This window comes from Nothobranchius furzeri, chromosome 18, assembly GCF_043380555.1.
Source record: "Nothobranchius furzeri strain GRZ-AD chromosome 18, NfurGRZ-RIMD1, whole genome shotgun sequence".
NCBI lineage: Eukaryota > Metazoa > Chordata > Actinopteri > Cyprinodontiformes > Nothobranchiidae > Nothobranchius > Nothobranchius furzeri.
The window spans coordinates 6,826,769-6,851,406 of NC_091758.1; the positions used below are offsets into that span (position 1 = coordinate 6,826,769).

The window sequence follows — 24,638 nt, forward strand, 5'->3', positions numbered from 1 at the left end:
GACCGGGTTTGGAAAACATTCGCTTCAGTGGGAGGAACCTTCCCGCATGCGCTCTGGTTCTGCGACGCGCTCCAAGCCAATCTCCACATCTTCAGCTCGCTGTGCACCATACGTATGCGCTGACTGCATGCTGCGCTGGGCAGTGTCCAGCTCAGATGTTAGATGGGAATCTTTTCTTGGGTGATTTAGCTACATCTGCGATGTGCGTAACAAATAAAATGTCAGTTCGTCTGCATGCGTCTGGGTAATTCTTTCTATTCTTTCTCAGTCAAAATAAACGGTAAAATACGGGAACTATCCGGTCAACACAACACAAGCCCTGCTTTCAACTGTTTTGTTTTCTTGTGAAAATTATTGGAATTAGATAAAATGTAACTTGAATACCACCAGAGCCGTGCACTGCACCGTTATCTCCATGACTGTAAATGAGGGAAAAACAAATTGATCGGAACCCGAGACCTGGAGAGGGGTTGGACACTCTACTTTGCTGGAGTTGCTCCGGGTGAGAGGCGGAGGGCTGGGGTTGGCTTTTTGTTAGCCCCGAGACTCTCTGCCTGTGTGTTGGGGTTTACCCCGGGGGACAAGAGGGTAGCTTCCTTGCGCCTTCGGGTCGGGGAACGGGTCCTGACTGTTGTTTGTGCTTATGGGCCAAATATCAGTTCAGAGTACCCACCCTTTTTGGAGTTCCTGGGACGAGTGCTAGATAGTGCTCCATCAGGGGACTCCATTGTCCTGCTGGGGGACTTCAATGCTCACGTGGGCAATGACAGCTTGACCTGGAGGGGTGTGATTGGGAGGAACGGCCCACCTAATCTGAACTCGAGCGGTGTTTTGTTATTGGACTTCTGTGCAAGCCGCAGTTTGGCCATAACGAACACCATGTTCGAACATAAGGATGCCCACTGGTACACTTGGTACCAGGGCAGCCTAGGTCACAGGTCGATGATAGATTTTGTAGTCGTATCATCTGACCTGCGGCCGTATGTTTTGGACACCCGAGTGAAGAGAGGGGCGGAGCTGTCAACTGATCACCACCTGGTGGAGAGTTGGATCAGATGGCAAGGGAACATGCCGCGTAGACCTGGCAGACCCAAACACATAGTGAGGGTCTGCTGGGAACGCCTGGCAGAAGAACCTGTCAAGACGGTCTTCAACTCCCACCTCCGGCAGAGCTTTGACCACGTCCCGAGAGCAGTGGGGGACATTGAGTCTGAGTGGGCCGAGTAAATGGGGCAGCAGCATCTCCTGTCTTGGTTGAAGACATATTTATAGAACCAGAAGAGTCCATGACTGTGTTAGAGGACAAAAGAGCTGGCGTGTGACAGGAAAATGTTGGATCAGAGGAGGATGGGATGTCTGATTGGCTGGGGATAGGCGAGTAGGATGCTGGGTTTGTTCCTGAACTGAACCTATTGAAGAACTTGTTCAGTTCATTGGCTGTGTCCAGGCTGCCATCTGTGCAATCCTTCCTCTGCTTGAAGCCTGTGATCTTCTTCATCCCTGACCAGACATCTCTGATATTGTTCCTCTGTAGTTTGTTCTCCAGCTTCTTCCTGTATGCCTCCTTGCTGTATCTGATCTTGATCTTCAGTTGCTTCTGTAAACTCCTCAATAATTCCCTGTCTCCCTCCTTGAAGGCTCTTTTTTCTCATTTAGCAGATTCTTCAGTTCACTGGTGATCCAGGGTTTGTTATTAGCGAAGCATCTCACTGTTCTGGTGGGTATGATATTGTCCACACAGAAGTTTATATAGTCAGTGACCAGTCATGGCATTGATGTCCTCTTCATATCCTTGGCAGAGAGTCATCCAATCTGTGGTCTCAAAACAACTCTGCAGGGCTTCTTCAGCATCCTGTGACCATTTTCTAACAGTTCTTCTTGTCACAGGTTGCCTCTGAACAAGTGGTTTGTATTCAGAGAAGAGAAAAACAAGATTGTGATCTGATTGTCCCAGAGGAGGTCTTGTTTTGGACATGTATGTATTCTTTACATTTGCATAACACAAATCCAATGTCTTGTTTTCTCTGGTGGAGCAGCTGACAAACTGTTGAAATGTTGGAAGTGAAGCAGAGAGCGAGGCATGATTAAAATCACCAGATATAGCCACAAATGCATTGGGGTGCTGGGTTTGTAGCTTAGCGACAACGGAACTGATGGCATCACATGCATTTTCAGCAATGGCTTAAGGTGGAATATAAACGGTTGCCAAGACAACACTGGTGAACTCTCTTGGCAAATAATATGGGTGACAACTTACTGCCAAGAGTTCAACATCTGGGCTGCAGAGACGACATTTCACTGAAACATGACCTGGATGGCACCATCTGTTGTTGACAAGCACTGCCACTCCACCTCCTTTTCTTTTCCCGCTCCTCTTCAGATCTCTGTCTGCTCGTACAGTCAGGAATTCTGGCAGAGAGACGCTGGAATCGGGGATATGGTCCTGCAGCCACGTCTCACTGAAACACATAACACTGCACTGCTGATACTCTGGCTGAGTCCTTGAAAGGGCTTGGAGTTCATCCATCTTGTTGGCCAGTGATCTCACATTGCCCATTATGATCGATGGAAGAGATGGTTTGAATTTCCTCTTTCTCTGTCTCCGTTTTGCTCCCGCTCTGCACCCACGCTTCTTGCGTTTTAGCTCATTTGGGATTTGTGGCTTCAGTTGAGGTATTATTTCAGCCTTCCCAATGTTAATCAGCTGCTCCCGATTGTAAACCAGCTTGTTGCCATGGTTACACATCATAACAAATGCTCAAAAACAGTGTTGGGCAAGTTACTTCAAAACTGTAATACATTATTTATTACTTGTTACCCTCATTTTAAAGTAATTCATTACATTACAATATTACTGATTTTAAAATGTAAGGCATTACACTACTTTTGCATTACTCTAAGTTACTTTCAACAAAACAACTTCAGTATAAGTTTGGTAATCTGATGCCTGGTGAACTCATGACACATCCGGTGGAAGGTGATGTGATGTCTGAGCTAGGATTGCTGTTAAAAACAGTTCTTTAGAAGGATTGTTTATGAAATAAATGAAACAACAATATGTACTCTCAGCACGCTGCCATCTTAGATTAACTGAGCAGGATGTGAGGTGGTGGGGGCTCCAAGCCTATATTTGCCTTGGTCCCCAAATGCCTTGATACGGCCCTGGATGTGGGACTGACTTCTGGGGTGATCTGATTCTATCACATGTATAAATATTAAATGCTTATGTATATTTTTGCTTTTCACTGGTAAAAATGTGTATTGGGGGATATATCTACCTACATTTTTTTCTTTTCAAGCACTTTGTCATGTTTTCTTGATTTTATTTGAATAATTTCCTGCCCTTTCTCTCTCTAACCTTCCTGTATGCTGCATGTTTTCTCCGTCTTCCAGAAAAAAATGTTTCCTAGACTTCCTACTTTCTATCAGCCAAAGGGATCTTCACATGCGCGGCGCTCCAGCAGCAATGAGTTAAAATCACCGGGGCCCAGATTAATTCAGCTGAGGCAAAGCACGTCAGAAAAGTACAGAATACCAGAGAACATGCGCTAATATGAACGATCGCAGGTGAATTATTTTGTTTTAGTGGAGCGATTTTGTGAATGTTGCAGCGGCCGTGCGCAGGATGCAGCTGGAGTAGTTGAGCCGGTACCGCTACGTCCTCTCTGCCTGCAAAGCGGAGTCCATAAATGACGTAATATATGCAGATACTGGATCTTTCTTTGGGTTTCCCGCAATTTGAATTTTTAAGAAACGCATCTTGATTCTGGGTATAAAATGCATTGTAATTACCACGTTACTGACAATTGTACCGAGTAAATATTACCATTTTTTTCCCTGTAATGCCTTACATTACCACATTACAACAAAAAGCAATGCATTACAGTAATTAATTACTTCTGTACCGCATTACTCCCAACACTGCTCAAAAAGTGAAAAAATAGCAGTAAAAATCCTCCAAGCTTCACAGCACCAGAAACAGAAAAGTAAAATGTCCAAAAGAATACCGTTTTTCTTGAGAAACTAGAAGAAAAAAAGTCCAAGAAAAGGCAAAACTTACATACAGTCAACAGAGCTACTCCAACATGCAGCCCCCCAGAGCAGCGCAGTTCCGAAAAAAACCCTCTGTGATTCTGTTTTGCATCCTTTTTTGTCAGATGAAACCTCCACTTCAGATGCTGCTGTTTTTATAAAACCCCAGGTTTCAGTGAACTTTCCATTAAGCTATGATGCTTTAGTAGTAGCTCAGAAAGCAGACAAAACTCTCCAGCCCTATTTTTCTCTCGCGGCTGGTGACGCTAAGCCCTCAAAAGGCGTAGCCATTTATAAACTAGAGAACGAGATTCTGCTTCGATGTTGGGCCCAGCCCTCTGCTGAAGGCGCCGATTGGGGAATATAAAACAGATAGTTGTGCCTGTAAAGTTCCGCTCCCATATTTTGTTGTTAGCACATGAGAGTGAATGGTCTGGGCATTTAGGAATAAACAAAACGTATGACGCCATATTGCGCCATTTCTTTTGCCCAAGGTTAAAGAAAGAAGTCTCAGACTTTTGTAAAAGCTGCCCGACATGTCAAACTGTAGGTAACCCGAACCAGACCATACGACCTGCCCCTTTTACATCCTACTCCTGTGATAAAAAAAACCCCTTTGATCACATAGTTATTGATTGTGTGGGACCTCTTCCACCCTCTCGAACAGGAAAGAAGTATCTCCTAACCATCATCTGTTGTGCTACTCGTTTTCCTGAAGCCGTGCCACTGTCTTCCATTACCACGGCTAATGTTATTAAAGCCCTGACTGGTTTCTTTTCTGTATTTGGTTTACCTAGATCCATTCAGTCTGATCAGGGCTCAAATTTTACTTTGCGCAATTTTGCTCAGGTGGCTAAGACTACATATCCAGCACCTGAAGTCCTCCAGTTATCACCCGAAAGCCAGGGAGTTGTTGAAAGGCGTCAAACTCTAAAACCTATGCTGAAAACTATTGTCACACCACCGGACGATCCTGGGAAGATGGACTTCCATTTGTTTTGTTTGCCACCAGAGATGCCGTTCAGGAGTCTACTGGATTCAGTCCCCATCAGCTCGTGTTCGGTCACTCTCCTCGGGGACCCCTAAAGGCTCTGAAAGAAAAGTTTTTGTGGCCCGTTCCTCAAACCGGGACAAGTATTCCACTGTATGTGGACACCTTTAAGTCTAGATTGAGAGAAGCTAATCTCTTTGCTTAACAGCACCTCCAAGAGACAGAACAAAAAACAAAAAGAACATTTGATAAAAAAGCTGTGACTAGAACTTTGCAACCAGGGGACCAGGTCTTGTTTCTAAGACCTGTTGTTGGATCTTCGTTACCTCCAAAATTCGAAGGCCCATTTGAGATTCACTCCAGACAAAATGAGTGCAATTATGTGATTAAAACACCCCTCATGAAAAAAAAAAACCATGGTCTGTCATGTCAATAGATTAAAACTATTTCGTGTTCGAAATAATCCTGTCCTTCAGCCTTGTCTTGCCTCTGCGGAAGTCACTCCTCAGAAAACTGAAACCTCTCCAGATGATCCCGTGCCGGGGAGCCCATCTCCTCCAATTACTCCTCGCCTCTGTAATTCTGAAGCGCTTTCTAACCTGACCTCCAATTTGAGTCATCTCACCTATTCCCAACAGAGGGAGCTCTCCCACTTCATTCATTCCTTCTCAGAACTGTTTTCTGATGTTCTCAGCCAAACCCACCTTATCACTCATGATATAACTCTGACTGATTCTGCCCCAGTTTGTTTACATCCCTACAGGGCTAGCCCCATGAAACGGGAGTTGATGAAAGCTGAGGTAAACTACCTCCTGGAACATGGCCTGGCCAAGAACAGCACCAGCTCCTGGAGCTCGCCCTGCTTATTGGAAAATAAGCCTGACGGAACTTATCGGTTTGTTACTGATAACAGAAAACTCAATGCAAAAACAGTACCCGATTCATTTCCTCTGCCCCGGGTTGAAGATTGTGTTGGCAATGTTGGTTCTGCTTCTTTCGTTACAAAGCTTGACTTACTGAAAGGTTACTGGCAGGTGCCTTTGACTCCATTCGCTTCTAAGGTTTCTGCTTTTGTTACTCCTGATAACCTCCTGCAATATACAGTGCTACCTTTCGGTTTAAGAAACGCTCCAGCTACTTTCCAGAGATTGGTCAACCAGGTTTTATCTAAAATCCCACACTGTAGTGCGTACCTGGATGATATTGTTATATAAACTCCTTCTTGGGATCTCCATCTTCAGACCTTACAAAATGTGTTGGATAGACTCATGTCCGCTAATCTAACTTTGAACCTCGCAAAATGCGAGTTTGTTAAAGCTACTGTCTGGTATCTGGGGAAAGAAGTGGGTCAAGGTCATGTAAGGGCCCTTACTGACAAAATCCAGGCCATCATCTCTTTTCCTCCTCCTGCCACTCGGAGGGAGCTAAGACCGTTCCTATTACCACTGTTTTTGTAGGAACTTTTCGACGGTTGCAAAACCCTTAAATGACATGTTGAGTACTAACATTCCCTTTTCTTGGAACCCAGACTGTCACCAGGCTTTCCTTTCTCTCAGAAACCTGCTTTGTTGTGCTCCGATCCTGGCTGCTCCTGACCTGTCCCGGCCATTTAAACTTGAGGTGGACGCCTCTGACGCCGGAGCAGGAGCTGTTCTCCTTCAAGAAGATGCCGATGGGCTTGATCACCCCGTCTGCTATTTCTCTAGGAGAATCAGTCCAACACAACGCGTGTACTCCACCATTGAAAAGGAAACCTTGGCTTTAATTTGGTCCCTGCAACATGTTCATGTATACATCAACAGTCATTTCACCACTGTTGTCTTTACATACCACAACCCGCTGACCTTCTTGGAGCGCATGTTCAATTCCAACCAGCGTCTGATGAGATGGGCCCTCCTCCTCCAAGAGTTCAACCTGGAAGTCCGCCACAAGAAAGGGACGGATAACGTGATGGCTGACGCCCTTTCAGGATGTCATGTAGATTGAGGCTCCCTGGCAGGTTCATGAACGTCACCCCTTTGGGTGTTGTTCCTTTGGTTGTTTTAGTAGTGTTGGGGACCATAGAGGTTAGTGTTGGAGAGGTACCTCTCCATCTCGGGAACACTCAGTGGCGCTGCGGGGTCGGCACACTGATTATTTGTGTTTAATCAGCCCACCTCTCCGTCTCCATGAAGACCAGGGTCAGTTAGCTACCTTTTGGATTCAGTTAGCGGGAGCACTCATGCCTTCGAAAGCAACAACCATAAGATGACCTTGTGGTTGTTGTTTTGAGGGAGGAGGTGTAACAGACGCCGTCTGTTTTGTAGCCACTAGGTGGCCCTAGTGTCACGACCTGCTCTCCTGGCTCTAGCTGAACCAGGTGTAATTGATTTCAATCAGTGTTAAAAGGGAGCGTCAGGTGACACAGAGGTGGGGGAAGTTCAGAAGAGAACAAGCAGTAGTGTTTGCTCTCCTCTTTTCCCTCCTCGTCCAGACGTTAAAGTCTCGTTTTGATTACCTGTGTGGTATTAGAAAACTCTTCCTAGTCATCTAGAGCTCATTTTGTGTTTCTTCAGCATCCTCGTTAAAGAGCTCTAGCTCACCCTTTTGGTGGAGCTTTTTGTGTTAATCTAGCTCATTCCTTACTCTGTTTTAATCCCTGGCGCTTTGTGTTTAATATTATTATTGTTGTTAAATCTCCAGTTTTGGATGTCTCTTGTTTTTGTACCACTTTATCCTTTTACCTGCATAAAGCAGTGATCTCTTAGTTTAAATAAACTCCTTTAAGAGAGTAAATCTTGGTATGTTCCTGTTCACAACCACATTTCTTTACGCTCCCTAACCACATAATCTCTTAGACGAGCTGGGGGCCGTAAAAATGTGTGTGTGTGTGTATACTGTGTACACACACGCACACACACACACACACACACACACACACACACACACACACACACACACACACACACACACACACACACACATATATATATATATATATATATATATGCCTCAGACCTACTTATTGCTGTTTTATGGTGTGGCTGAATCTGCGATCCGCTGCCACAAGGACTGGAATAACAAATGCTGCAGTACCATGAGTTCAGGTTCGGAGTCACTGGCTGGAGCGGACCCGACTTTAATACGTCATCCCAAAATAGAAGCTAATATCTTAATTTGACCTGGAATGAAAAATGTTATAAAACCTCTTAAAAGTTTTTATCACAGAGGAGGCAGCGCTCATCTCTGCATTCAGTCTGACGGCACAGCGCCGGAGTTTGTGTGTGTGTGTGTGTGTGTGTGTGTGTGCGCGCGCGGCACAGCTCCATGAGCCGCTCCAGTCACTGCGTCTCATTATTTGGCGCTATTTAAACCAATGTTGTAAAATTACTTCTGCCCAGCCCAGATGTGCTCACTTGTGCACCCGTGAGCCGTGGTTCCGCTGGAACGCGTCTGTCAGTCATACGCGCTCTGAACTTCAGATCTTCAGTGCGCTGTTAAAAGAATAATTTCTTGATTTATTTTGTTACATCCACAATGTTCTGTGTGTGAGGTTTACAATGTCAGAACACCTGCATGAGACAGGTGTTCATTACAATCTGCCAGAATGACTCACCACCTTCAGATTCCTCCAACACCGTTAAAAATGATACGGAACATATCGGCGTGCGCAGGCCAGAGTGCTGAAGCTCGGCGCATTGTTATTATGAAGCTAGGGCACATGTGGAGGACACACACGCAAAAATATACTTGTTTTCAATAACATTTATTGGGCCCACTTACTTTTTCTTAGGCCCACCCACAAATGAGTTTCTGGCTACGCTAATGGTGACATATGACAGACTTCTCTGAGCTCGTCAGCCATTGCACTTTTCACCTCGCGCACCCCCTAGCGGCAGCTCGCGCACCCCCAGGGTAACTTTGGCACGGAGCTGCTACGTAGTACTCTACTGGTTTACGTAGTATTTTACTCTTTAGCCATTGGCTAAAATTTATTCAAAATGACTCAAATTCTATGTTTTCAGCTGAAGGTGGCGCATTACTGTGGTTTTTAGACAGAATTTTTAATTTTTAAAGAAAATGCACCAAAATGCTAAAATAATGAATACACACATTTAAAACACTATTAGACACTCATTTATGCAGTTCATCAGCAAAAAAAAGTTAATTTAGACGTTACTTGCTCTTTAACCACTTCCTAAGGATATGATCCTGACTATTCATCGGCGTGGGGAATGCTTCCTCACTCCTTCTTCCTTCATCTGGAACATTGCATCTGCCTTTCCTCAAAGGAGTTCTTCATGCCTTCTGAATGTTCAACGTCAGGTGGTTTCTGCGACCACCGTGCCATTGACCATGGGGGGTCTGTAGCGACATGAATGGCCTCATTTGTGACCCAAAGGTGACACTTCCTCAGCTGGGTCAAGCTGTCCTGGCTGCACTTCTGTCAATAGATTATCCATCACAGGAGACTGAATGTCGGTCTACCACCCCTTTAATCTGACTGCCTTTATCTGACTGCTGTTCCTTCCGCAAGATGAAGGACACTTCAAGATTTAAAAGAAACATTTTTAGTAAACTCTTTTCACTGTCTATTACAATGTTCATAAATAATCATCAAGGTTCATTATAAAAGTATTTAATTACTTAAATGAATTATTATTCTTTGGTTAATAATTATTATTATTTATGATAATCAGTAACGTTTAACAGTGACAAGAAGATCGTCTGCACTTATACACAATCCTGCAGGACACAGTAAATCAGGTTAAGGTTAACTGCACTCACATGTCTTTGTCACATGACAACCCAGAACTTTCTGTCTCTGAGAGGGCGTGTTCCGACGTATGTGAAATCTACACGTCAAAATCAAATTCGTTACGATAAGATTACCGGCCGTCTCTTAAAACCTAACTCCTCAGTTCAAGTTCAGTTCTTGAGCTCACCAAATTCTCTCCGTGGCAACGAGAGTCCAGAGGATCGAGTCGGCCGTTCGAAACCTCTACTAAAGCTTTTCTGTCACGCCAATAGAATTGCTTCAACAGAAACGCCAAGCTCTTTGTAGAGCTTGCTGTCCACAAACTGTTTATCAACGGAGATCACAGCCCGCTTATCCTGGATAAACTTCTTAAGCAGCGGGAAGAGAACTCGGCGGTGATCCAGAATTTCCTTAGGAAACCGATCGTTCACGCTGTAATCTTTACTTTTAAGCTCCCTCCCGCAGCTTTTAACAAGATCTTTCTGCTTGAAATGCTGAAATTTAGCCACAATGGGTCAAGGTCTTCTGCTGTCTGTTCTCCTGGCTCCAAGGCGATGTACCCGATGAAAGGTGATGTTTTTGACAGTTTCCTCAGGTATCTTCATGTGGGTGTGGAGAAAGTTCTTGATTGTTTGTTCGCAATCCTCCGCTTCTTCTCCGGTCTGCTCTGGGAGGCCTGCGAACACCAGGTTATCGCACATGCTGTGTGCCTGGAGATCCAGAACCGTCTCCTTTAGAGATTTTGTAAAATGATCAGTAAAAACCAGGATGTCTTTTATATTGCTTTGATTCAGTTCAAGTGACAAATAGTCAATAAAAAGCAACTTCAAGGGACGAGAAGTCACAAGTGGTGCAGATCTTTCAGGTAATGCCTTGCATCTCACATCAACGGTTGCAGGTCTTGATCTTCTTTTCAACATCAGCCATACGAGGCCAAATAAAAAAATGGGTGCACACAAGTTCCAGAGTCTGCTCAATACCCAGGTGACCCATGTCACCATGCAAACTTGTCAAAACCATGGACTTCAGCTCCTCAGGCAACACCAGCTGAAAAGAGACTTGTTCTGTCATTCCTCCTCCGGTACAAGATGTCCTCTTGTAACTCGAGACGATTCTGTTCTCGCAACAGCAGCATAAGGTCGGGGATTTCATTCCTATCAGATGAGTGAATCTTATTTCCAGTGACCATCTGATGAATAACTTCTCGGATAACTGGATCAGCCCGTTGCTTTTCCATGAGGTCCAAATGTGACAGGAAGGGGACAACTGATAGGCCATGCTGGTCTTCAGTGGCATAACAATCAGGGACAGCTTCAACTGACAAACTCAGAGACTCGACCAGAGTGATTGGACTCTTTGCAAAAAGCAGCAAAAAAGCTCTTCCACTTCAGTTGGTCCAACATGATGTTCCTAGGTGAAACGGTTAATCAGGTTCCAGTCCTTCTGCACAGACAAATCAGCAGGGTGGTTATTAGGACTGTTTGACAAGGCATCAGCATCAAGATTCTGCTTTCCAGCTCGATATTGCAGTGTAAACGTGTAGGCAGACAGAGCAGCAAGCCATCTGTGGCTAAAAGCATCCAGCTTTGCAGATGTTAACAAGTAAGTGAGCAGGTTGTTGTCAGTAACTACCACAAAGCAGGCCCCATACAGGTAGTCATGAGACTTCTCGCATACACTCCACTTCAGCGCAAGAAATTCTAACTTGTGCACAGGATACCTTGATTTGCTTGTTAATAGACCTCAGCATGGTAAAAGCAATTACTCTCATCTGGCCTTCTTGTTTTTGGTAAAGCGCTGCCCCAAGGCCTGTAATGCTGGCATCCGTATGTAAAATATGTGGCAGCTTTGGGTTGGCAAAGCCAAGGACTGGGGAACTGGTCAATTTCTCAATAAGCATTTCAGAAGCTTGCAGATGTTGAGGGTCTGCCCTCATGAGGAAATTACTATGCAGTGTTTTTCTCCAAAAGACTGTGCCAAAAACGCCTGGAGCGTAAAGAAATAAGGCATATTAAAAATCAGCGGCAGCAACAACTTCATTTCCCATGATTCCCTGCAGCCGGAAGCAACATGATGACGTCACCAAAGTGACGCCGAACCCCGGAACCTCCACACGTCCCGCCCGCTGGCTGGAGAATATAAGATCCAAAGCGCGGAGAGAAACTTCCTCTTTTGTTCCAGTTCAACGTGAAGAGGCGTGTGGAGGCCAGACGGCTGGAAAGCAACGGAAACCCATCAAATCTGCACAACGCGAACAAAAAGGGACGCCTTCGGTTCGCTCATGCAAGATTTTCCTTTTTTTTCCTTTCACTTTCTCTCCCGATTCTAAGATAGTTCAGAACAAGCGATCAAACCGCGTGATTGCTTCAAAGTATAAGACGGTCTCTCCTCTGTACCAAAATATGCCCATTGGATCATCTTAAGAGTAAGCCGTTTTGTTTTTGTCATTGTTTAATATCTTAAGTTTAATGCTGTGGCCAGGCTGACAAACTATTAGATATTTCATTTATGACTTTTGTCTTATTTATTGATCTTTGTGAAGCGGTTTTGAAGTTGCTTAAGTTTCTGTGCATGGAAACTTACCACATCACTGTTGAAAGTTAAGCCACTGACTGTGTTTGAGAAAACTTGCACACACGTACACACACACCCACACACACACACACACACACACACACACACACACACACACACACACATTCCACAAGTGGTTTTTTCCCAGGAGCCCGACAAAGGAGTCAGCCATTTTGGGTTTTCAAAACCCCTCCATCTTGGGGTTACACCACCTCAGATTACTTCACATTATCATCTCATTGTTTAATCACTTGTTATTCATTTGATAAAATAAGTTGGTTGATGTTGATTGGCTAAACGCTTTGGGAGGAGCTGAAGTGGGTATATTAGTTAATACATGTTATTGCCAATTTAGCATTTGTCTCAAGTGAATTTGTTTGTGTTGATATAAAATACCACTGCTGCTCGTGGAAAGAATTTTTACGAACTTTAGACAAGATTGATGAGAGGTGTGGATTCATTTTCCCCTGTAAAAAGGGGATGGTGCCCCGAGGACATCCAAGGATTTCCTAATTTCATAATAAATTGGTAAATATTTCCATATTTACGAATTTATTGATGAATCCAAAAAAGTAAGTAAGTTGAGTTTGTGAAGAGTTAAGTCATTGACTGGTTTTCAAGATTTAGAAAGAAGTTGCTCATACACAGAACTGAGGGTCTGCGCTAAAACATACCCCTCCCCACACAGGCCAGTCTGATTTGCTTCAGCCATGGACATTTTGGGTCAAAGCCTCCATCTTGGACATCATCTCAGCTTACCCCCCCCCCCCCCCCCCCCCCCCCCACACACACACACACACACCCATTGGGTCAGAATATTTTACGGTATCATTTCATGGTTTCATTGTTGTTATTCATTTGATAAAATAAGTTGGTTGATGTTGATTGGCTAAACACTTTAGAAGGAGCTGAAGTGAATATATTAGCTAATAAAGGTCATTGCCAATTCAGTTTTGTTTCAAGTGGATTTGTTTGTGTGATATAAAATTCAACTGCAGCTCGTTAAGATTCGCAGAAAGTTTAGACCAGATTGATAAGAGGTTTGGATTCATTTCCCTTTCTAATTCAAAGGGTGGTGCCCCGAGGATATCTCCGGATATCCTAATTACGTAATAAAATCAGTAAATATTTCCATATTTACAAATTTTATTGAAGAATCCAAAAAGTAAGTAAAAGCTTACAAATTATTCGTTGACCAATAACTCCCTACACTGTTCTCCAAAGGGTTGCTTTGCATCTTGGGCAGTCTTCATTGGCTTAAGCCTTTTCTGGGACTTGGAAGGAGATGGATAACCCTGCGTCAAGTCATTGAGAGGTTTTGCAATGACTGAGTACCCTCTTATAAATCTCCGGTAATAACCAGCGAAGTCCAGGAATGACTTAAGCTCCTTCAGAATCTTTGGAACTGGCCAGGTTTTCAAAGCTAGGATTTTGTCTGGGTCGGTCTCCACTCCCATTTCCAAAACTATGTATGTCCCAAATACCTCACACCTTAAATGGAGATCCCCATACTTTTCTCCATTGGCCGCTGGAATGTGGATGGAGCATTTGCCCTTGGGGCATCCGATTGAACTCCCAAAAGCCAATGGGTGTCACAAAGGCAGTATTAGCTTTGTCGGCTTCGTTCATCTCAAACTGGTAGTATCCAGATTTCAAATCAAGAACACTGAACCATTTTGAACCACTTAGAGCAGAAAAAGACTCCTCCAGATTTGGCAGGGGGTAGGCGTCCTTAACTGTTTGAAGGTTCAACTTCCTGTAATCGATGCACAACCGTATGTCACCTTTCTTATGGACCACAACAACTGGTGATGAAAAAGGTGACTCAGACTCACCAATGACACCAGCCTTCAGCAGGTTTCTTAGATGCTGTTGCACTGCCTCAATGTCCTGAGGACGAATGGGTCTGGCTCTATGTTTGAATGAAGTGTCATCGTTCATTTTTATATGATGTTTTACCTTGTCTGTACATCTAAAGTCCATGTCACTGAGAGCAAAGACACCTGGGATTTGATTGAGTTTTCCTGTAATTCTTGTTTTCCACTCAGGTTGAATAGGTGACTTTCCAAAATTCAGCTTCAGAGGAGTACAAGAACTTTCAGATTGTGAACCACTTGAAGACACATTTTGTGACAAAAAATGTTTGTGGTGTCACAGCAACTTCTGCAATAATGTGAAAAGGTGGGATGGTCACATCCTGGTTTGATTCATTACTCAGGATGATTGGAAGTTTCTTATGGGATTGGCTTGGGAGCATAATCAAAGAATTTTTGACACACAGCCCACCTGGCAGTGATGAGGCTGGGTGCTCCACAAGCGCCCACTGACCCAGGGGCGGCATACTGGCACAAACAGAGCCATTGATAACCACAGTGTGCCCAGGTGGGATGATGATCTTGCTGGCTAACTTCACAAATCCATCACTGTCTTGTTGTTGCTGATTGTGTACTTGCAGTAATTTGAGTACTGCTCCATAGCCACTTGCAGTCGATTGGAAGTTTGAAAACTCACTCCTCATATGCAGACTGTAAAACGACTCCAGTGTATTTGTGCCAATTAACACATGAGATGGATGAGATGCAACATGAGGAGCGACCAGTGCCAATGTTAAAACATCCAAATCAGTTCCCAGGAACTCTTTCGGAAGGGTGACCATCATCTCCACATATTCAAGGTAAGGAATAATCTGTCCTGCGGCCCCTTCAACTTGTAGAAAGTCACATAGAGGTTTCACCGGCTGGTTTTGTAAAATGCTGGTTAGAAAATGACACTGGAATTGTGGTGACTTGTGATCCAGTATCTATCAAACAGTTAAATTCTTCACCAGAAATGTTCATGTTTGTTGTGCAACGAGACCCGACCAACCCTTTTGGTAACAGAGGTGGCACAGTCACTTTGGTACTTTGGCTAATTTCTTGACAACTGATGTGTTTCCTCTTCAGGTTGGGACATTGTGGGTCCACAGCAGTTCCAGGTTGCCCCTCAACTGGAACTGACTTTAGTTTAAAGATGATCTGGAGGAGAAGTACAACCTTTGCCCCCTCTGCTGCTTTTCTGTAAACTGCTTCTTCTTGGCAGCAACCAATGCTGAGTTTGGGGGGTTATCACAATGCGTTTTTATGTGACCATCTTCAGCGCACTGATAGCAGTAGCCAGGTTTGGGAACAGAAGACAGGTTCTTTTTAATTGATTGCCTGCCCTCTGCCCCTCACCCAGCATATGAGCAGGTGTGGACTTAGGAATTACAGGCTGATTGTAACTCGACTGGGCAGCAGTAAGTGTTGCAAGCTGTTTCTGAATATCAGCTAGCTGTTTAGCAAGTTGCTGCATGTTGGTAAGAGCAGCAATTTCTCCTCTTTCTGCATCGTCTGCATAGACGTACTGTGAATGACTTGTAGCTCTGGAGCATGAAGAGCCAAGATGTTGTTGCATACGAATGACTTTGGCTTCTTCACAATCCTCTTTATTCCGCAACAAAAGCAGCAATCCAGCAAACAATGGGGGATTATTTTTCCGCTATTTTAATTGGAGTTTTGTTATCAGGGAGTCGTCCCAAAAGCCATGGCAACATTGAGTCAAGAGATGTCTGTCAAAATCTTTATTCGAAACTCCGCCTCTTTTGATTGCCTGCTTCAGCGCCACCTGTAGACATTGCAGATAGTTGGATGGTTTTTCACCTGCATCTTGAAACGTATCCATAAATTTGGCGTATAACTCATCACCATCTTGAACCGCACCATATGCTGAATCAAGGGTTTGTAGATACACTGCTGGAGAAGTGTCTGGTCTCAGGTACTTCACAACGTCTGCAGCAGGAGGCAGCAAGCTGTCAAAATCTTGCGTGAACGTTGTAAGTCAGATACGGCGGGATCTTTCAATAGTAATTTTATACTAGAATGCTACGTGTCATAGTCAGCTTCTGTTGAAGGTCTCGGCAATCTTCCCGAGAAGGCTCTAAAATGCTGTGCTAACAGGTTCATTGCAATTTTGTCATTCTTCACAATATGTTCAACCACATAATGCTGGACTTCGGGTGGATTTAGATCCCTGCACGCCATTGTTGGTGGAGTAGATCTTGCTGTATTTTGAATGGTTGGATCTGGCTGGGCCTGTCTGCTAATCTGAAGAGGCAAGACCAATAAGAGGATTTTTATCATCTTCTTCCAGATCTCCGTCTTTGATGGTACGGGTGTGGAGCCTGGAAACAGCCTGACCAAGCAGAGACATTACGCCATTCAGGGCAACTGAAAAATCTTGGCCAGTTTGTTTTGTGACTTTTTCTATCTGCACTGTATTAGAAAGGTAATCATTGGTTTGTTGCTTCTCTACTGCATCATCATAAACTGTAGAAATATCCGAAATTTAATATTTAACCTTTCCAGTTTCGCACACATATGTATAAGGCAGAATTGGACGTAACACAACCAATGTGGTCCCAGAACTATACTCCAACACTATGAAATGGTGAAATGCTGACTTGGAGTCATCAATAATTTCAGATTTTGAAATAAAACCATATGCCTTTAAAAAATCAAGTACTTCGTTATCAGTTTCAGTATCACCCCGGGTTTCCACAGGAGCCGTCAGCAGCACGTTACTGCAGCAGCACGTCTTGCTCGCGTAAGCTGCTGCTTGGCCCTTCCCACGAGACGCGAAGCAGCAGGGGAGCAGCTGTCACCGACCGAGCACAAAGTCACACGAGTGACTTTGTCAGTAAACACAACAACAAGCAGGAGAAAACTACAACATGGTTTGTGTTTTATGTTCTGTCCGTTTTATAATCGCCAATACGGACCTGAAAAACAAAGGAGACCGCTAGCTAGATGATAACTTCTCACGGGGCCGCACAGTTAGTAACCTTTTTTAAAAGTAAAGCAACCGGAAGGCAGTACGTTCTTTAATCTGAAAATCTCAGGAGCTTCTCTCCATTTCCGTGTCCGATTTCCTGTCTTTCCTTCCCCAAGAATGTCGAACTTGACCCGTTTCAGAGGCGTCGCGCGTAGAAAATAGAACCGGCGCGTAAAGGCCACGACATGCTGCTCCTGAGACGCGGCCGACTCACGCTGCTGACGACTCCCGTGGAAAAGGTTCTGTTGACCACAGCGGTTCCTATCAGCAGCTATGACGTGCTGCTGCAGTAACGTGCTGCTGACGGCTCCCGTGGAAAGCCGGGGTCAGTCTCACTGTATATCAAAACCCATTTGGAATTTTAATGCCCATGTTCTTCAATATTTCCATTTTTAAACAACAAATGTACAAATACCACACAAATATAGAATTATGTTCAGCTCCCTTCTCCGCTCCTGGCTGGCTCACCTAGATATGTAACCGTTATGTTACTCTGAAAATGATAGCCAAGTATCACTATACTGCAAAAATGATCAGAAGTCTAAATTTGGCTCTGGGAGCAGAGAAAAGAAGGAGACTGAACAAAGCAACATTTTGGTTTTGAGGTACCTTGTATTCATGCAAACAAAAATAGTAAACAGCAAAAAAGTAACGAAGGGCCATTCAATAAATATTCACAAATTTACATAGTGAATAATTATCTCATTTGATTCATCATAAGCAGTTCAGTCTCTCCTTGGTTAAGATGCACAGTCCAGTGGGGTACAAATAAATGAAAATAAATAAGATGCACATTTATTTTGTGTATTAAAGTGTGGTCTTCAGCTAATGACTGTTATTGTGAGGTATGGTTGTTTGTGAGCTTTTGTTATCATAGATTAAACATTTAGTCTGCCACCCTAAGTGGAGCTTAGCCAGTGTCATCTCCTAATGGATCAGGGAATTTTTCAACGCAGCGGCTTGGTGTTGGCCTCTGATTCCCTTTTCCCAGACGCTCATGTTGCCAGATTGTGAACTGTGAAGAGTAGGCAGGAAACAGAAACTCTCGGTCTCGGCTGCCCACGATCAAAAAGATGAGGTCCTGGTGTCTCTTGCCGGAATTCCAGGATGTCCAGCATCACCCCAGGTAGACGGGTCACCACTCTGTGGAGAAAGTTGTTTTTCCTCCTGGCTCAGATGTTGTAAAGCTGTTTAGAAATGAATCAGGAACATGTTTACATGACTAGATTCATATCTCAAGTCAGTGCTATTTTAGTTGTTTACATTGTTTTTTACACAGATGGCTAAACCCAACCTGCATCTAGCTGTGTGAGGTTTCGGTCCTCTTCCATAAGAGCTGCTGTTTGCTGCATGGCTCAGTGTGCTCCATCACTCCTCCTCAAGTCAATCTCTGAAACGAAAACAATGATGATAAAAAATATTTATTACCCTCAAGGGGATGATATATGATGCATTTTATGTAATCCATCATTTGTGTTGTTATTTACATTGTTGTCCTGTAATGCTAATAATTTACCAAATGATCTCAGTGGCTTGAAACATTGGATGTTCTTGCACAATAACATTAGCTTAGCTTGTTAGCAAGCTTTATCCAAAATAATAGCTATAATTAGCCTAAAACTGTCATAAATCACCAGCAGCCACAAAGCCTTGTTCTAATAAAGTAGCATCATGTTATTGTCCAGCTCACCAGTTACCAAACCAGCTGCTGTGTTTGTCAGAGGAAGGTGCACTTGCTTTACATCATTAGTGTCATGGCTAAATGAAAATGCTAATGTCAGCTTTTTTCCCCTTTAGTAAAGCGTTTGTGGGCATTCCTGTGCCGAGATGCAGTTACTCACAGCTCCGAGCGCGTTGCTCGTGAGTTTAGTTTCTTCATGCTGCCCCATGCGCCTTTAAAATAGAAACTATAAGAGCCACTAGAAAGTTACAGTAGCTGTACACGAGTAACAGGATACAGCATTCACCCTAGGTGAAGGACGTAAGACAATTATCTGGTGAACACATGAAAATATATTTAGCTTTTTAATGTATAATAATACATTTTAATATTTGCAAGCTGTTTCTGAACCCCCCCCCCCCCCCCCAACATATGGCTGTTTAATAATGTTATACATTATATCTTCAAAGAGCAGTGCTAAGTTCATGCTTTCCTGCAGTGGTCCTTTTGATACCCTTGAGTGTCCAGTTGGGGGAGCTGAAGTGTTTTTTCTGTAGCTTTTCTATCCACGCTTGTTTGGACAAATGGAGAGCAGCTGCTTCTGAAATCCCAGCCTTTGCTCTGTCATTCTCCCCCTCCCCCTCCTTTCCCCTTGGAAGGGGACCACCACACCCTGTCAGCCAATCAGAGTTCAGCTCCACCTTCTCCATCACATCATCTCAGTCTCTAAGGAAACCGGGTGCCCACCCCTTCTCTCTTCTTCTATGTTGTCAAACTCAAAGGTGCTGTATCATCACCGTCATTTTTCCTCCAATCTCATCATCCCATACTGGGCTCCTGGCTAGCTAGCATTAGCCTCCTCTCTGTTTGGCTCATATTGTTCTTCACAGCAGTGAGGACACTGTCCTGAGCAGATTCTCATCCAGCATCTAACAGAACAAGAAGAGAAGAAGCAAGGAGCAGCATGGAATGAGGGACAATAGGCAGAGAGATGCGGTACGTACTTTTGAACCTGCTCATTGCTGGTTTGTGTGCTCCCCCATGTTTGAGAGACATTCAGTTTTGATGCCAGCAACATGAGTGTGTGTGTGTGTGTCTAATCCTTCTTGGAATGCGGCTTTAATGAGCACTATGATGCTAATGCTCTCAGAAGGATGCAAGGGATGAAGAAGAGAAAAAGACATAAAGAGAGGGACAGCAGCAGAGGGGGTGACTCTCTGTTCTCCTGGTGATGTTGAGGAGGCCTGCTCTGCAGAAGCTCGCTGTGCCTGCTGCATACAGAGAGAAGCCAACACCTTTTTCTGTTAGCCTTCTGCCCTGGACTCAGTACTAGGGCAGTTAGGTGAAGAAGGACCAGATCTAACCTTTACTATTTATCAAATATCTGCTCAGTATGAAGTTGATACGCCAGGACCAAGCTGACCCAAAGTAGCAATTTGATCGGATTAAAAATACACTCCCTCTCATGAATACATATGTAAACACATGTAAATAATCATGTAAATATTTGTAGTATGCTGTGGGTATCATTACATCTGCGATGTTGTCTTAGTGGTCAAGAGAACAAAAGCCACACGATCATACAGATAATAGAAGTCTTGTTGTTTTTCACAAAGGGGGATTGTGTTGGATTGAGGTCCTGGGGGGCCACTGCATGACAGTTTCAGCTTGTTTGCTGCTCCAACACGCCAGATGAGCAGGTCCTCAAGTTCTTCAGATGCCTGTTAATCACCAAACGGTTCAAACCAGGTGTTTCGGTGCAGAGAAATGTAGAAAACATGCAGGTAGTGATTCGAGAGGAAAAGGGTCGAAAGTCCTGGTTTCATTCGACTGGCGTGTCCACTAGCAACATTTACCAGGCTAATATTCCATCACCAAGTGAATCTGACCAGTTTCAATTTGCATGAATACATTTTTTCCAACTGGCCTGGGCCTGTCTGGTAGGAGTTGCACTTTTGCTGTGATTCTTTAGGACATCTTTTTGTTGTGGATTGATGACATGCTTCAGTGCATTTGTGGATTTCAAAGTTTGGGTGTTGAAAAACTTAATTTCTTTCTATAACATGGAAGGAAAAAAACAATTATGAATGGAGCAGCAAATGCCATGTAAACCTTCCCTAAACAGGCCCAGGATCTCAGCGTTACCATTAAAAGTGTAAACAACAAATCTAAATCCTGCTCCTCCCTGATCCTGATTCACTTGTCCTCCTCAGGTGTCTCATAGCACCTGACTTTGGTTGCCTTCTGCTTCATTCCTCACATGTCTGTGTTCCATCCAGAATGACACAGAACTGCAGCTGTGGAAGTGAACTAATGTTATCTGCAATTTTAAGCACCATGAAGAGGCTCAATAAACTCAGGATTTCATTTTTAATCTGGGACTTGTGCAGCCAACTGGGGAAGTCAACCTTTTCCTCAGCTGGGGTCATCTTCATTGTCATGCCCACTTAGAGCAAGAACCTGCCATGCAGCACGCATGATTTTAACAGACACGTTTGTGCCTCGTAACAGTTGCACATCCGCCAGTCTAGTTTGATAAGATTTGTGCTGTCAAGAATATTTTCTGACATTCTGACTTTGCATGTAATGCTAACTTTTCATGGCCCTTCTTCCGGTTTTTAAAATTAGAGGGACTGAATATCTGCTATGATAAAAGCACAACTCCTTCAACGCCTGGGATGAAATGAGCCCAGGGGTAGGTTTCATACCACTCTCTCTGAAATCTTAGAGTTTTATCAGCCAACCTTTGACACACAGTGGCCCTGCGATCTGGCTGATGTGGCTTTAGAGTGGCCTCAGATGGTCCAAACCCTTGCTCTATTACTGTCTGCAGGCTTTGCCTATCAGTGCTGCAGCCTGGTTCTCTGGCACATATTCTTCTTGGATTGCCTATTAAAATGTTTTATTGTGTGAATAAGAATAATCTGTGACAACCCTGTCCCAATGAATGCCTGGTGCCTCCCAGCACTGGAAGTCTTGTTTTTCCTCAGTAAGTATCTCCTTACCTGTGAGACGTCATCATCCCTCTCGACTGATGTCTCCTCCCTGACTCGGCTCTGTTGTGGCAATAAAAATAAAGAAAGATGTGGACAAAAGTTTGGAACAACAAGTTTGGAACAACGGAGAAAAGAGCGGCAGTGAAATTACTGTGGAAATGGGCCTCCAAGCTCCTTTTATGCCATAGAAACATTCTCTTTCCACCTATAGACCCTCCCGGTTGATTGTTTTTGTTTTTTAACACATGGAGCTACACAGTGAGCACGAGTTCTGCACAGAAATGAAGAGAACTGAATTTATTCCCAGCATGGGAAAGCGTTAAAGGATAAAACAACCTTTTTTACTAGTTTAGCATGATATGTTGGCATACCGAGCTACCAGGTAGCTAATAGGACCTGCATGCAACAACATATCTCAGTTTACAGTTTGGAAAGAACTGTGTAAAGTTTAGTTTTTGCCTTAGCTTGCTCTGGCTGCTTTGCTTTCTATTTAGGTAATATGTTGAGTGTTTGCTTTCCAACCATTAGCAGGGACAGTTTTATTACTCAGTGTTTTATTACTCTTTTATCGGTACTGTATGATGTTCAGTGCCTTAGGCTGCGTTGACTGGTGGTGGGAAGGCGTTATATAAATCTAGAAATGGATGAATGCTGAACATCTTGCTGTTCCTCCTGTTTGTCCACTGGATGCTTCGTTAACGTGTGTATGCCTAAGGCATTTTTAAAGAGGGCTAAATATATATAAGGGATTAAATGGCTGAAGAAAGTGCTGGGGGCAGATGACACTGTCGCGGGAAATGCGGGGGACATGTCCATCGCAGTCGCCCTAGTTTTAGTCTCTCTTTTGGACGAAAATGTATCTCAGTTTTAGATGACTAAAACTCCAAAAGGTTTGTGGACAAAAATTTGGGATTTTAGTAGTGTTAGTCTTTATCTGTCCCACACATACTCTGGGCTACTGGAGGGATTTTCATACCAACATAATTGATTTTAAGGGCTAAAAGAGATTGGACACAATTTCAGTTTACCCGGTAAAACAATAATTCCTCAGATTGACATCATTTCTTTTTACTTTAATGATTCAATTCAATTTAAAAATACTTTAATCAATTTCCCTCTGGGATTAATAATCACTAAATAATAATCACCATACTGTATATAATGAATTTATTGATGCAGTTCAGTGCATCATTTAGCAGATTTTCATAAATTAACATTGTGAACTTCTTTCCTCACCAGATTTGGTACTCGGAAGCATTCAGAGATTTCTTCATAAAAAACAAGCTTTTTTTGTTTAAATCATGCAATATGAGTTTTCAGACCTCCAACTTAGTGTATTTAAATGTATAATGCCGACACCCCTATTTCTGTCAAAGTCCTGCTTAAATGCAGTAATAGTTTGTTTTTATGAGCCCACTTAATTTATATAAATAACTGAGTTCTGCACCTGAGTATCAGTGATGTTACTGCTGTTTCACTAAGTTGTGTCCCATCTGCACCTGTGGCAGTGTTTAAATGCTCGTAAACGTTTAGATTTGCTTAAACTATTTTGCAGTAAAAAAAGCTGGATTGTGACCCGTTAGGAACCAGGTAACAGAAAAATAATATTGACACACTAACTAAAGGTGTAGTTAACTCATTTATTTAATACATTTGCAGTGTTCTCTATAAATCAATGCCTTATATGCACACACCTTCTAAAAGTCACGACCACATATATACTTTCCACTCTCTCTCCTCAGTGAGTATGAGCAAAGATGGGCGGAGCCATGAATGCAAATTCACAGTGTGACATAGATATATGAGGATTTTCAATTCCTAGTGTTTCAACATTTTTTTCTATCAGAAGCTAATGCACGAGATAGTGGTAGAAGACTGTTTTTGTATTCAGCCTGCATGAAAAACTCAGAGTGACCAATTATAATCAGAAAGAATAATCAAAATATGTTTTTTAGTCAATTACACCTTTAAAACATTCATCTTAAATGTGTTCAGGTAAAACGTGTTAAACACAGAATTTTTCCTCATTTATCTGTCAAAATCGTCATGATTTCAGGTTGAACACAAGTGATAATATTACTAACATACACTGCATTACTGAAAAAAACAAAACATCAAACCACCAAAAAAGTAAGTCACACACAATTATTTTGTTGGATCGCCTTAGCTTTAAAGCCCCAGTGTGTAATATTTTTACCAGTTTACTATCAAATCAAATGGTAATATCAAATTCTAAATATTCCTCTCAACTTGAAATTATACATTTTATATAAGTAAACTGTGGTCATAGCTCCATGGTCATCCACCATCCTTAAATACAGTAGCTTTTTAGGGACATACGAGTGCCCCGTTACCCATTTGGACTATGACTGTAACCTGAAAGAACCAGCAGAGGGCAGCAGTGCGCCCTGGAAGTATGGAGTCTGGTAATTCAACTAAGAAGTAGAAAAGAATAGCTACATCATCGCTCTACTTGTTAGTTTGAATAAAAAACTATTAAATCAAAAGACACAAAAATTGTCAGTTCCTCATCATGTCCGACACAAGGAAGCCACATATGTACAGACACCCCCCCCCCCCCCCCCCCCCCCCCGCTATTATCTGGACGCCAGCCTTCGATTAGTGTCTCTGACTCCCAAACTCACCTCAAGTGGTTCATTCATCTTTTCCTAGTACCAGAACTCCCGATCCGGTCCCAACCAAAACCGGATTAAATAAATGGACTACACTAGGCAGGCTGCATTTTTTGCCCCCCCCACCCCCCCCCCCACCCCCACCCCCGATCGAAACTTACCAAAG

General features: G+C 43.3%; 1 protein-coding gene and 1 long non-coding RNA gene across 2 annotated transcripts in view; one reads left to right on the forward strand and one right to left on the reverse strand.

Moving 5' to 3' along the window:
* Window positions 1-17,611: 17,611 nt before the first annotated feature.
* On the reverse strand, window positions 17,612-19,252 carry LOC107396885 (uncharacterized). The gene is made up of 3 exons (XR_001574406.3): window positions 19,025-19,252; window positions 18,478-18,573; window positions 17,612-18,370 (listed from the first exon to the last, which is right to left on the reverse strand). It is a non-coding gene; the product is annotated as an uncharacterized lncRNA (long non-coding RNA).
* Window positions 19,253-19,701: 449 nt separating this feature from the next.
* The window catches only part of akap6 (A kinase (PRKA) anchor protein 6), a 348,892-nt gene continuing 343,955 nt past the window's right edge, over window positions 19,702-24,638 (forward strand). Inside the window, exon 1 of the mRNA XM_054734609.2 lies at window positions 19,702-19,839. The gene's annotated coding sequence lies outside the window, so the exon portion shown is untranslated. The remainder of the gene's footprint in view (window positions 19,840-24,638) is intronic.